General features: G+C 41.0%; 1 protein-coding gene across 5 annotated transcripts in view; it reads left to right on the forward strand.

Annotated features, from left to right (window-relative positions):
• The window catches only part of LOC131684772 (uncharacterized), a 736395-nt gene that overhangs the window by 526871 nt on the left and 195396 nt on the right, over positions 1–14128 (forward strand). The gene's annotated exons all lie outside the window — the stretch shown is intronic.

Consider the following 14128-nt stretch of genomic DNA (forward strand, 5'->3'; position numbering starts at 1 on the left):
GTATTCGTGGGCTTATTATGAATCGGTTTCATTTAACAAACGAATTGTTCGATAAAATACATAAACGACTTTCTAATATTTATCAACACATTTCGTAACGGACGATTTTTTTTCGAGGAGTCTTCAAAATATTGTACCGAAAATTCGCATCTCTTAACTGATTTATTCGTAAAACTGTGTGGATCTTCGTCTACGTTTCGATCCCATTATTGGATCATCATCAAGGCCTGAGAAAATATGATTTATTTAACTAACTAAACTCTTCAGTACCTATCGATCCGTGATCATCGATACTAGTTGGAACTGATCCCATCAATTTAAAATTTAGGCGTTTGTTTAACTCTAATTTTCCTGCCGATTTCAACTAAACCACCTGCTAATAATCGGGAAATTATTCAAGATTCATTAACTGCACCTGTTGGTCAGGTCAGAAAACTGGTCCTGGATTTTTAAAATAAATACTGCGTGGACTGTTAGAGGGCCTTGTCAACCAACCATCTGGTTTGAGCGCACCTTTCACGTATATCATTCTGCAGCGTTTGGCATATAGAAGAGGGCGAAGAAAAACATATGAGGAAAGAAGAAAATAAGAAGCATTCTTAAAAATTAGCAGAAAACGTGTGAATTGCAGCTAAATTTATTTACTTTACTACTAAACTATACGTATGACTACTTAATCTAAATTATATCTATATTACATATAAGATTTATCTCTACATTTGTATAGGGGAGACCGGGGCTGGTTAACCGAGTTTTGCTTTCGGAATTTCTTTACTCATTCTGGTTAGACTTTTTGAAAAACGGTTTGTGCTGTCATGAAGATACAACCCTTGAGCACATATGTAATTTTTTTCATTCATGAAAAAAAAATCAGGGAAAAAGTTATTAGCAAATAAATGCGGAAAGAAAAATCGGCTAACCAACCTCAGAGCTGGGGTAGGTTGGCCGAGTTTGGTAAAATAAGTTGAACACGTCAAATGTATCAGTGGAAAACCTTTATTGATTTAAAAAACATTATTTTTCGTATATAGGTAAAGAAAATAAAACCCACTTTTTAGTCTTCTTAATCATTTTGGACTTAGTTTCGGCACCTTTGGTGAACTTTTTACCAGCTCTCGCTGCTTTTTTTCCTCCGCCAGCGTACGCTTACGTTTGATTTCATTTTCCTCCTCCAATGCTACTTTTATTGGGGAATCGGTCAAAATTTGAGTAGATCGGCGTTTACGACCTTGCCGCTTCTGCGAATCAGATCGTGCATTCGTCTTGTGGAGAGGTCTGACGTCTTCAGGGAGGCTGCAGCAGATTCTATGCTAATGGACGACTATGGTTCGGGGTTGAGTCGATCTGTGACAAATCCTGCCAGAAACTCCTCAGGAGGAAAAATTTCAGGATTGAAGAGGCACACGCCAGAGACTCTGAAACCAGCTTGGCATTTAACTTTAAAATATCGGAGTCAACTTTTTTATGAACAATTCCATCTTTTAATGATTCTGATCTCTTATTTCTATTTGGTAATAATTTTAATTTAATTTTAATTGCTTATTTCTCGTGTATATTCTTTGTTATAATCATCAATATTAGCATTATATCAAATTTCGCTTTGAAAAAGGTTGGTATTTCACGAATAATGAAGTGCAAATTGCTCTACGCATAATTTACAACTCAGCCAACCAACCCCGCACAAAACTCGGCCAACCTACCCCAATGCATATTTTCGAGAACAATCACGATTTACGCAAACAAATATAAGGTTACACTGATAACCGTTACATCGTTTTGTTGTGTTTTGAATACCCTTTCCAGCGATACCAAATTATTGGAAATCAGATGTAAATTGATTCGCGTTACACATATTATTTTACACAAACAGAAATTTACTCACCAGTATTAAATTAGTATGCAATTAGCAGCTCTGAAAATATCTTGAAATCTAGTGTTTAACCCAACTTATTTCAGGAGGCGAAAGGGTTCGTTAAACTAGGTAGGACTGAATTAAGGGGGTCTTCTACTCTCACGATTTCAAAAAATCGATTTTTTTTTCTTTGTCTGAGAATACGCCATAGAAAGGATTTGGTGAAAATCATATTCCTTGGCATGTTTCTGGGAACCGAAAGGTACCCATCTCCGGCCGTTTCTGAGGTACTAAACGCAGCGCAACACGATGGTGCTTGTCTGTGGAACAATCATTGTTTAAAAAATTCACCGGTCCATTCTTGACGGTTTATGTGTATGTCAACGTCTGTGAATGTTTTCTTGATTTTTCTGGGGACGAGATTATCGTATGGAAGAAAGCATGCGTCGGACATGTTGAGAAGCGTATGGGAAAGGTATCGATGGGAACGGAAAGGGAAAGTAAACGGACAAATCAATCGGCCAGCTAACAAAATTGTATGGGCTGGCGATTCGGAGTAAATCACATTCTGTATAACATATGCGAAATGCAATCTGGGCTTTCCTCGAACACTGCTCGTTATCGAACGAAAATTCAAATTCACTCAAAGTGTTCACCCGGCGAGGACAGTTGGTGCAAGTGCCGTCAGGCTGAAGTAAAAGGAATTGTAGAAACTTTCTAGCGTGATAGGGTCTACGAAAGTCTATTGACGAAAAACCAAAACTAGTCATGCGACACCTATGATTCAGTTCATGAACTGGCAAAGTGATACAGTTTGCTTTTTCATCCGAAAGTGAGTCGTAGCTTACAACAAAAACTTCATTTTATTCTCGGACAAGCTTACCACTGCCAAAATATGAATGAAACGAGTAAGACATTTAGTTTTATTTGCTCAGCACTTTAATTTGATATGATCTGCTTCTGCTTCATGCTGTGACGCTTTTTGGTCCTTTGAACCATTCCTCGATGACGATTCATGATTTGGCGAAAAAGGCTAGAAGAAGTCTAGCCTTTTCGTCAAATCACGAATCGTCATCGACTTATTTAAATTGAAGGTTTAACTACCTTTCGGTCCAAATTTGGGTCAGCCGGTCCTGGTTTTCTTCCCCTTCGCGGTAAATCATCAAACGAATAATGTTTGTTAATAATCGATTTCACAGTTGGGATCATCCATAAATGACGTAGCATTATATGGGGGAGGGGGGAGTTTTGTATTTTGTGATGATGTGTGATGACAGGGGGGTAGGGGGTTATGTGCATGCTACGTAGCTTTTTTAAAGGGGAAAAACTAACTCTATTTTTTTTAATTTTACGGTGACAAGGGGGAGCGGGAGAGTTACCGTCAAGCTACGTATTTACCAGGGGGTACTTAGAGGTTTGTGACGAAATGCTACGATGGGGGAGGGGGGTGTTAAAAATCGCTCAAAAAATGCTACGTCCCGTTGTTGATGGGATATCGATATTTTGAAAACAAACAAAATAAAACAACCAAACAGTTCCAGATTTCTTTTTTGACAGATAATCACGTCAAATGCAGCTGAGCACATATCGATATCTTAACATGCGTGCGAATAGGAGTGTTTATGTTTATGTTTATAACCTTCACCAACAGGCCCGTTGGCCCCAATGGTGGTTGCTTAAACTAATTACATTTTAAAATTGACAACATTTTCACTTTTATCGCATTCCGCGTCCTGTTGAAGTCAAAGGCCGTCGCCACACTGTTAAAAAATTCGTTGGAGTCCGGTAACAGCAACCATAGTTGGTTCTCCTGAACGGAACTCGCAGAAGGGAGTTATTGCGTAGAGCTCGAACGCGGGCTTGAAGATCCAGACGTCCGAGGATTGTAGGGCAATCCACTCTGGCAGAGAGTAAGTCCGAGACGAACAGGGCTCGAGAGCAGTCCCTCCGAATGCTGAGTTTATCGAGGTGCATTAGCTGGCAACGGTTTTCATAGCTCGGCAGCTGAAATCTGTTTCGCCATGGGAGATGACGAAGGGCGAAGCGTATGAACCTGCGTTGGACAGCCTCGATTCTGTCAATCCCGTTCTGGTAGTACGGATTCCAAACAGCAGAACAATATTTTAACGTTAAGCGGACAAACGTGCAGTAAAGCGATTTAAGACAATATACGTCCGTGAAGTTTTTCGCTATTCGGATGATGAACCCAAGCTGTCGTGATGCCTTATCCACGATGTATGACGTATGTGGTTTGAATGTTAATGCCGAATCCATGATGACTCCGAAATCTTTGATGTGAGAGTGTCTTGGAATGCTCGAGCCGAAGAAATGGTAGTTAAGAGTCGGATGGCGTTTCCGCGTGAACGTAACGATTGAGCATTTGCTCGGGTTTAAAACCATTCTGTTTAGATCACACCACATACTAAAGCTGTCCAGTTCCCCCTGAAGAAGCTCGGTATCGGTTTCATCCCGTATATGTTGAAAAATTTTCATGTCGTCGGCGAAAGAAAGGCGAAGTCCTTGTAATGTGAAATTGACGTCATTAAAGTAGAGGAGGAATATTACTGGACCGAGATGGCTTCCTTGTGGTATGCCGGATGTAGCGAAGAATGGTGCAGATAGACAGTCCTTGAATGCCATGAATGCCGAGTTTGTCCAGCTTCGCTATTGCAATATCATGGTTGATTTTGTCGAAGGCCGCAGATAGATCCAAATAGATAGCATCGGTTTGCAATCCGTCAGCGAATCCATCCATTACATATGTTGTGAACGAGAGCAGGTTTTTCGTTGTCGATCGCTTAGGCATGAAACCGTGTTGGTCATCTGCAATGTAGCGTTTGCAGTGAAAGAAAATAGGATCTAACACAACCAGCTCGAACAGTTTTGATACAGCACTTAAACACGAGATTCCCCGATAATTGTCGATGTCCGATTTGTTTCCTTTTTTATGAACTGGAAACATGTGCGCTGCTTTCCAGCAGGAAGGGAACGTTCCAGTAGTGAGTGATAGCTCGAATACTCGCCGAAGTGGTTCAAGAAGCCCGCTGATGCACTTTTTGACAAAAATCGAGCAAACACCATCTGGACCTGGGGAACAAGATGCTTTTAGTTTGGCATTTGCTGCAAGAATGGCAGCATTATCGACACAAATTCGGTTGAGGGTTCGTCCTAGAGAAGGAGTTAAATTGGCGGCGGCAGCGACTTGTTGTGGTGGACGGCGCTCGTTGGAAAAAAAACGCTTGGAAAATTGTCGGAGAACAGTTGGCAAATTTCCTTAGTGTCGGTGCCTAAAACTCCATTAAACGACATAGAAGATGGTAAACCGGATTCTTTTCGCTGCTCGTTAACATACTTCCAGAACGACTTGGGCTTGGATTTCAGTGGACGCTCGACATTTCGCTGGTGTTTAAAAAAGGTGCGTCTGCTTTGCTGTTTGTATTCGTGGTTAAGTTGAAAGTAGTGATTTCGAAATGCAAGTGTCTTATGTTTCGAGAATTTTTTAAATGCAGTTCATTTGGCAGATTTTAATCGTCTAAGAACGGTTGATTGCCAGGGAGGAGTAGATCGGTACTAATTGTTCGTTTAGGCACATGGCGGTCGATAAGATAGTTAAGAATACTAGAAAACGTCATCGCTGCTTCGTTCGCGTCGTCATAGTTAAGATTTTCGTCCCAGTTTATATCCCACAGCGTGCTAACGATGCTGTCGTAGTCATCGTTTTTAAAATCGTAGACGATAGAGCTTGAGACGTCTTCAAAATTCACTCCTAGGTTACCAGCGAATACAAGATGTAGTGGGGGATGATGACGCACCTGCTTGACTAAAGGAGTCGGTGCAGTGCAACAGTACGGAGCGTAGTCCCGGGCACTTACAAAGCAGAGGTCCAATATGCGTCCATTCTCGTTGGTAACATTATTAATTTGCCGAAGAGTTGCACTGCTGTAGTTGTCCAAAATACAACTGGCATTGTTAATAAGCGCAGATTTCTCAATATCCAATCGTAGAAAACCATTACTTGCCTGGCACCACGACAAGCCAGGTAAGTTGAAGTCGCCCAGTATAACAATATCATCAGACGGGGTGGCGATCGAGGCGATAAAAGAAACGGAGGAAAGATGTACATCGATCAGGCTGGAATCACGAATTCTGTCAGGTGGAAAATACACAACACACAGGAACAGATTGCGATCAGCAAGTTTCACTGATATCCACACTTGCTCGGAGCTCGCCCACCGGTCATCGTTGATCACTCAGGCTTTTATACCATGGCGAACGGCGATAAACACACCACCGCCTGATGTCTTGTGGCTGTTGAGGGCATTGCGGTCACAGCGGTAGACATCGATAGTTGAACCAAAGACCTGGCGAGACAGAGTACGGTTGTCGAGCCACGTCTCGGTCAAGGCGGTCGCGAGCAAATAGCTGTCCGTTGATGAATTTAAGCCACCAACATTCTGGTAGTAAACCTCGAAGTTGTTGGAGAACTGATCAGGTACAGCAGAGAGCGAAGCCATGTTGCCGTGGAGGAAGATCAATTTGTCAATCCCACGAACAGTATCGGAACGGCTCACGGTCGCTTGGTCGACTGTGATGAGGCATTTGAGGCATCCCGAATCAATTGCGTCGCGCACCAAAATACGACTATCGTCGTCGGCGAGAGAAATGGTTGGCATCTGATAACAAGATGTCGGAGCAAAAGGTAAAAAACTGGAAGCGAAGAATACACCAGCCCTTGAAGTGTTCGAAACAGATGTATTTTGTTTTAATCTTCTCTTAATTTTATTTTGTTTTAATCTTCTCTTAATGTGCCTAATTCAATTATCTGAACTATTTGTCCTCTTCACAAGAGTTTTGAGGGATAAATTGAGGCTTCTTTTGTACATAATAAGAGTAAGTTAAAATTTTGTCAGCCGCACTGCCGCTAGAAACATAACTGTCCCATGTACTATGGAAATCCCTATACACATGGAACAATTATGCTTCTAGCGGCGGAGCAGTGATGCTATAAAAATTGATATTTTCTTTAGGGCATCAATCGATTTTTGCTTAATAACTTTTTCCACAAGCATCAGATCGTTTTGCAGTCTTCGAGACTTTGTTTGCTTGACAAATTCCCTATAAAAATCAGACAACTTATTAGTTTTAGAAGGTAACAGGTGACTCTTGAAAGAATTATTTCGCAAAAGTCGATTTTCTCATGCAAAATCCCATGTAAACTTTAAATTATGGGCGCAAAAATATAGTTTCACCAATCGAGCTTATAATTTGCAGAGTCGTTCTGGTACCTAAATGGGACCCAGAAAGATACTCGGAGCGAAATTTTATTTTTTTCATATAACCGTGTCCCACTCTATTGCTCATACCCCTGGATACAAGCCCTCGTACGAGTTCTACAACCACTACGGCACACTACGGTAAACCATGTACCATAACTGCTAAAGAAAACATATCAACTACCACACACATACAAACAAACAGTCTTCGACTGATAAACCTAATACAAACGGTCAAACAATATTCCTCACTAACCTTAAACCAACATCCAGTGTACCTAGCGAAGGAATAAACAAAAAGACGGATACACCAATGTCACACAGAAACACAAGAAACATAAAAAACAGCCAAAAGTGAAAACAAAAACTGATCTAGCGACAACTATATGGGCGTACACGAGAGTAAGGCAGACTGAACAAACAACAAGCAGCGTATGGTAATAAGCATTTGAAGTAATACGAACACTTGAGGAAACATTGTAATCGAGCCCGGAAATGGCGGAATCAGGAGCTCCAGATCACATGTTTGTATGAATATTGCTGCCATACACTACCTGAAATTATGCCGCCAAATTTGTAGTTCTCTTGACACTTGGGGACACACTAATACTGGTTGCGGGAATTCTAGAATCCGGTTGTTTGGATCAACAATTGTTGTTTGTATTCCCGACTGATCAATATCTTTCCATTTCGACACGAGAATATCTTCGGCTTCAAACACTAGCTAAGGTGAACTTCGCGTCTGGCTCGTTCCAACGCACAGTGGGACCAGAACGAAAATTAACAAGACAAAACCTCTAGCGCTTTTGGGTGTGCATTTAATGTTGCTGCAGTGATCAGCAAAGTGATGTTATTTGCGTCGTATTTTGATGATATAAATTAGTTTGGGTTTACACTGCATAGATATTGATTATATTCGGCAAAGTTTTGGAATGTACAAAACTATGAAAAGTTGTTGAAGATAGTTAAGCTCTACGTTTGCAATTGTTATAGTTATAGCGATTATTATAAAATTTCACTGAAATTCACGTTTTTTGTACTATTTTCTTCATATATGTTGAATTTGTCACTTACAACATTAGGTTTCTATTAGAACTGATGATTTGCGTCTATTATAGACGACTTTGCGAACTGTCGACACGTTTTCATTAAAACAATGTAGAGGAATATCATGATTTCAAAAACGAGTTTTCTCAAAAAGTTGCAAATTATGGCAATCATCAACGTTTCTTAGTCTATCATATATCCATATTCACTTTTGAAAAGGGCTGATAAGATTTGTAAATAATCTTTTGTTTTTCTGATTTCCTTTAATTTACTCTAATTTCAACGCAGAAAACATTTGGTCGGTGTTAAGTCAGACCGGACTAGGTGACAAAATATTGATTTCGAGAAAAACGGGTTTAAAGTTTGAATCGCACATACGACCGTTCCAAGAGTAGACGTACAACCATTTTCACGTCAAGGAACGCCGCGGAGAGCCCGATAAGTCTTAATAAAATTGTCTGACACAGGAAATTCGATAAGATTTGTGAAGCTTAGACTTGTAATTACTCGATAAACTACAAAAAGTAGATAAAAGTTCAAATTTAGGAAAATGGATTCATGAAAACCGAAAAATCTTATATTTTACTGTAAAATTTGCTCACTTTTCTTCATTATAATAGGGAGAAAAAAATTTATTTAGTTTTCCGTGGTTCATCGACAGGCTACACATATTGTGCATTCTCATAAAAAATCAAGTCAATACGTTGGTTAGTTTTTGAGTTATCGTGTTCGACAATTAGAAAACTCGGTTTCAAAAAAAAAAAACGCTATTAAAGGGTGTCCAACATCAAATTGCATCACGGAAAAAAACGCTGTAGAAAATTACCCATTGGGTATTTTCTCTTGGAAATTTGGAAAGAAGTAGTTTAGAGTGTATTGTTTACACTGTATTTTTATCGCTGTCAGTTTTTCGAAAATTGTTACCGATAGATTGAAATCTGCGAGTGTAGCAAACACGCGCGAGGAATGCATGGCTGTTTAAAACGAAGTTCAGCAAGGTCACCGAGATTGCGGGAGACTATTCTAGAGGTTCAATATTAACAATTAAGAGGATAAAAAAGAAGTCGATCTTTTTTGCACCCATTAAATACCTCAATTCATTGTTTGACAGGCGATGGACAAAATTCCAGCTTCTCAAACATATTTGCCACCCTAAAGTATGTTGGTGTGTATGTCTCAAATAATCTCACTTATTTTTCTGGGTATGCTGATTTCAACGATATTATATTCAAATGAAAGGTATAATATCGCCAGAGGCTGCTTTTGACATTAATTTTGATCGGAGGTGCAGGAGTTACAGATTGGCGAGGGCTGTCACACTTCAAATTCCCATGTACACTGGTATCACCTTGCTATTTAAAAGCCGCAAAAATTTATAAAATATTTTCTAAATTACTGGGGTTTGTGATCTTGCCTGGTTGAATTAAATACACATCTTATTCTCCCGGGTGGCGGATTCGATTTTCACAAACTTAGTTTCGAATCAAAGGGATTGTATTCTTATTAACTGCAATCGAAGTTTGTTTGATTCGGAGCTCGGGATCCGGAGTTGTGAGTTAAAGAGTGCGGTTACACATGAAATCTTTTTGCGTTTTTTGCGGTTCTCGTAAAAGAAAGGTTATGCAATCATTCTGAAAACCGACTGTTTAACCGAGATCCGATGAGCCGGCTCTCATATATTATTGGACTCAGTTCTTCGTGTTCGGAAAATGTCTGTGTGCGTGTGTTTATATGGACCTTTATTTATGTATCATATAAAGTTGCACACTTTTCTCAGATATGGCTGGGTCGATTTCATCAATTTTTTACTCCAATGAAAGGTATAACATCGTTATAGGCTGCAACCGAATTTTAATTGGATCGAAGATCTCGTTCTTAAGTTACGGGCTGAACAGGGCGGTCACACATCAAATGTTCATATACACCGGTATCACTTTACATTCTAAATGATGCAGAAATTAAAAAAAAATATGTTCTAAATTACTGGAGATTGTGGTTCTGGCTCACAAGCGCCCAATTAAACCCTCATTGACCACTCTGGTCACTTGCAACGAAGCCAAATGCTTCGAGGAAGCGACTCACATCTTTTTCTCGGCGAAGGATGATTAGATTTTCACAAACTTAGTCTTAAACGAAAAATAAAGTCTCCTTATTAACTGCCAGCGAATTTCTTTTGCATCGTAGCTCTAAAATTCATTGAATTTTTTGCGTTTCTCATATAAAGAAATACTAGGCAATCTATCTATCTATCTATCTATAAATATAAAAGTCAATGTTTGTATGTATATGATTAATAGACTCCCAAACGACTCAACCAATTGTCATAAAAATTTATTCGTAGTATTTGTTATGGAGCGTGTTTGTGTGCTATTGGTTGAGGATTATCTGCCCGTCAGATGGCGCTTGTGTTTTACTCCTATTTCGTTGAAAGTTGCAACAACGCGTGACGGGTTGACACTAGTCACTCCTAAAATCGACTTTCCTACCGAGTCTTAGAAGTTCGAGTATAAAATACCATTCGAAATTTTTCATGTAAACCCGTACAATCGAAATACCTTAAAGGTTCAAATGTTTTGAAATGGGCATGAAATTACTTCGATTTGTCCAGGCTCCTGGTACTACTTACAAAGTGTAACTCGAATGTAATAGATATTTCCAATTATATTGGACATAACCAGCATAAAAAATAAATAAGCACCCCTGGTGGATTAAAATACATTTTTCATTTGTTTGTAATTAGTAATTAGCTACCCCAAGAGCCCTCAGATCTAAATTTTGACGGATCGCAACTCTTCTCCGTTTTGATTGATAGGGATCATCCATAAATGACGTAGCATTATATGGGGGAGGGGGGAGTTTTGTATTTTGTGATGATGTGTGACGACAGGGGGTAGGGGGTCATGTACGTAGCTTTACCCGTATCGTCTAACTAACATCGTTTTTTTTTTATTTTTTTGAAATTTTTACGGGGTCAAGGGGGGGGGAGGTTTACCGTCAAGCTACGTAATTGCAAGGGGGGTATTTAGGAGTTTGTGACGAAATGCTACGATGGGGGAGGGGGGTGTTAAAAATCACTAAAAAAATGCTACGTTATTTATGGATGATCCCATAGATTAAGTCGATTGCTTTGCGCGCAGGTTACCTCGGTTTGATTATTACCTTCTCCTAAGGAGTAAGAAATTTTTCTAACTTGTAAAAAATAAGTGAATGATTCTAAGGTTAAAACCTCTTATATCGAAACCAAGAAGTAATATATAAAGGTTTTCATCCTCATTCGTCATCGAGCACTCAGTCGAGATAGAAGTCTTTTGTCATCGGTCCATACACTCTATAGCGACAAATAGTGTTAATCCGCGTTCAAGGTTATTTGCACACTCTACGCCTAGTTGAGGTTTCAGTATTTTTTCCCTTCTTTTGTGTTTCTGTTTCTGAGTACCGTTAGCTGGTCATCTTCTTTCGGACCAAAGATAAAAAGTGTTCGAATCTGTTGCAGATTTCTCGAGTTCTGGCGGATCGGTATTCGGCCGTGACAGAAATATTGAAAATTCGCCCTGATAAGCTTCGGGTGGTGGTTAACAGTTCAACTCAGGTAAACGATATTGCTGGCTACGAGCCCTTTACGAGGGAGTACAGGGTGTATATTCCAGCTAGCAGGGTTGAAGTCAGTGGGGTCGTTTCCGATTCGAGTCAGAATTGCGAGGACCTGCTAAAATATGGGACTGGCTGTTTCAAAGACCCCATGCTTTAGTCAGTGAAGATACTGGAATGCAAACGTTTGCATTCAACATCAGTCGCAGCTGACGGCAAGAAAATATACGTCAACTCAGACTCTTATCGGGTGACCTTCGCTTGCTCTGCCCTGCCCAATTACCTCCTCTTTGACAAGGTTCGTCTACCTGTTCGCCTCTTTGTGCCGCGGGTCATGCACTGTATTAATTGCAAACAATTGGGACACACAGCCTCCCATTGTAGCAATAAAGCCCGCTGTGGGAAATGCGGTGGGAATCATGCGGATGATTCCTGTGGTAGAAATGTGGAAAAGTGTCTCTACTGTGGAGGAAACCCACATGATCTCCCTTCATGTCCCGCGTACAAACAGCGCGAGGAAAATCTTAAGCGTTTCCTTCAGGGACGCTCTAAGCGATCTTTTGCAGAAATGTTTAAGATAACTACGCCACCTGTCTCTACGAACATCTTTACCAACTTGTCTACTGATGAAGGCGACTGTGATGAACCCCAGGAGGGAACATCTTCTGCTGTGCCTAGAATTAGTAGAAAAAGGTAGAACATTTCCTCTTCCAAGCTTCGTCGTAAAGGCCAGAAGGTGTCTCTTTATGGTCCCCCTAAAATAACTACTCAAGGAAGTACTGGTGCAAAACCGAAGCAAGTCGCTCCCGGTCTCAGTAACCTGAGCTCAGAAAAGGAGTTCCCAACACTTCCAGGAACATCAAAAACCCCATGTGTTCCCATACCTCAGCCAGAGAAAGAAAACAGCGCTGGCTTAATAAATTTCTCTGACATTGTGGACCGAATTCTTAAAGCGTAAAACATTTCTGACCTCCTTAAAAGTATCTTGATAAGCTTTCTTCCCGCAGTAAAAACATTCTTGATGCAGTTCACTGCGAAATGGCCCCTCTTTTCAGCAATTGTATCCTTCGATGGCTAATTCATCGAACGAGGTCAAGGATTTAATCACTGTTCTACAGTGGAATTGCAGAAGCATTATCCCGGAAATCGATTCGTTTGAAATCTTACTAAATAATTTGAAATGCAATGCATTTGCCCTATGCGAGACATGGCTCACTTCAGAAATAACCCTACACTTCCACGATTTTAATATTATTCGCTTGGATCGAGAAGACTCCTACGGAGGAGTACTTTTGGGGATCAAAAAGTGCTCTTCTTTCAATCGGATCGACCTCCCCTCGACACCAGGCATTGAAGTTGTCGCTTGCCAAACCAGAATTAAAGGCAAAGACATTTGCATTGCTTCCACCTACATCCCCCCTAGAGCCTTAGTTAGCCACCGACAGCTTTGCGATATTGCGGAACTCCTCCCCGCACCGAGGCTAGTTTTAGGTGACTTCAACTCCCACGGCACGGCATGGGGTTGCCTTCATGACGAAAATCGATCTATCCTACTCCATGAGCTTTGCGACAACTTCAATATGACTATTTTGAATACGGGTGAAATGACACAGATTCCTGCCCCTCCAGCGCGACCGAGCGCCTTAGATCTGTCCCTCTGCTCGACATCGCTGCGGTTAGATTGCTAGTGGAAGGTAGTCTCTGATCCCCACGGCAGCGACCATCTGCCAATCGTAATTAATATTGCTAACGGTTCAGGACCACCGAATACAACCAATGTTTCGTATGACCTCACACGAAATATTGATTGGAAGAGCTACGCGTCCGCGATATCCGACAAAATCGAGTGCACTCAAGAGCTTCCTCCGGAGGAAGAGTACGGGTTCCTGGCTGGCTTGATTCTCGATACCGCGATTCAAGCTCAGACTAAACGCGTACCAGACGCGAACTCACGCAAGCGTCCTCCCAATCCATGGTGGGACAAAGAGTGCTCAGACGTGTACGCGGAGAAGGCCGCTGCGTATAAGACCTTCCGGGACGACGGGCTGCCAGCTAGCTACCGACAGTACGCGATGGCGGAAACGCGCATGAAGAGTTTGATAAAAGCCAAAAAACGTAGCTACTGGCGCCGGTTCGTCGACGAACTAACGAGAGAAACATCGATGAGCACTCTTTGGAGTACGGCCCGGCGCTTACGAAACCGAAACAGTACTAATGAGAGCGTGGAATATTCAAACCGTTGGATATTCGATTTTGCCAAGAAGGTTTGTCCGGATTCCGCCCCGGCACAGAAGATCTACCGCGCCGCGTCCCCTCACAATAACGCGAACGAAACACCGTTTTCGATGGTGGAGTTCTCACTTGCTCT

The sequence above is a fragment of the Topomyia yanbarensis genome, chromosome 2 (genome assembly GCF_030247195.1).
Source record: "Topomyia yanbarensis strain Yona2022 chromosome 2, ASM3024719v1, whole genome shotgun sequence".
NCBI lineage: Eukaryota > Metazoa > Arthropoda > Insecta > Diptera > Culicidae > Topomyia > Topomyia yanbarensis.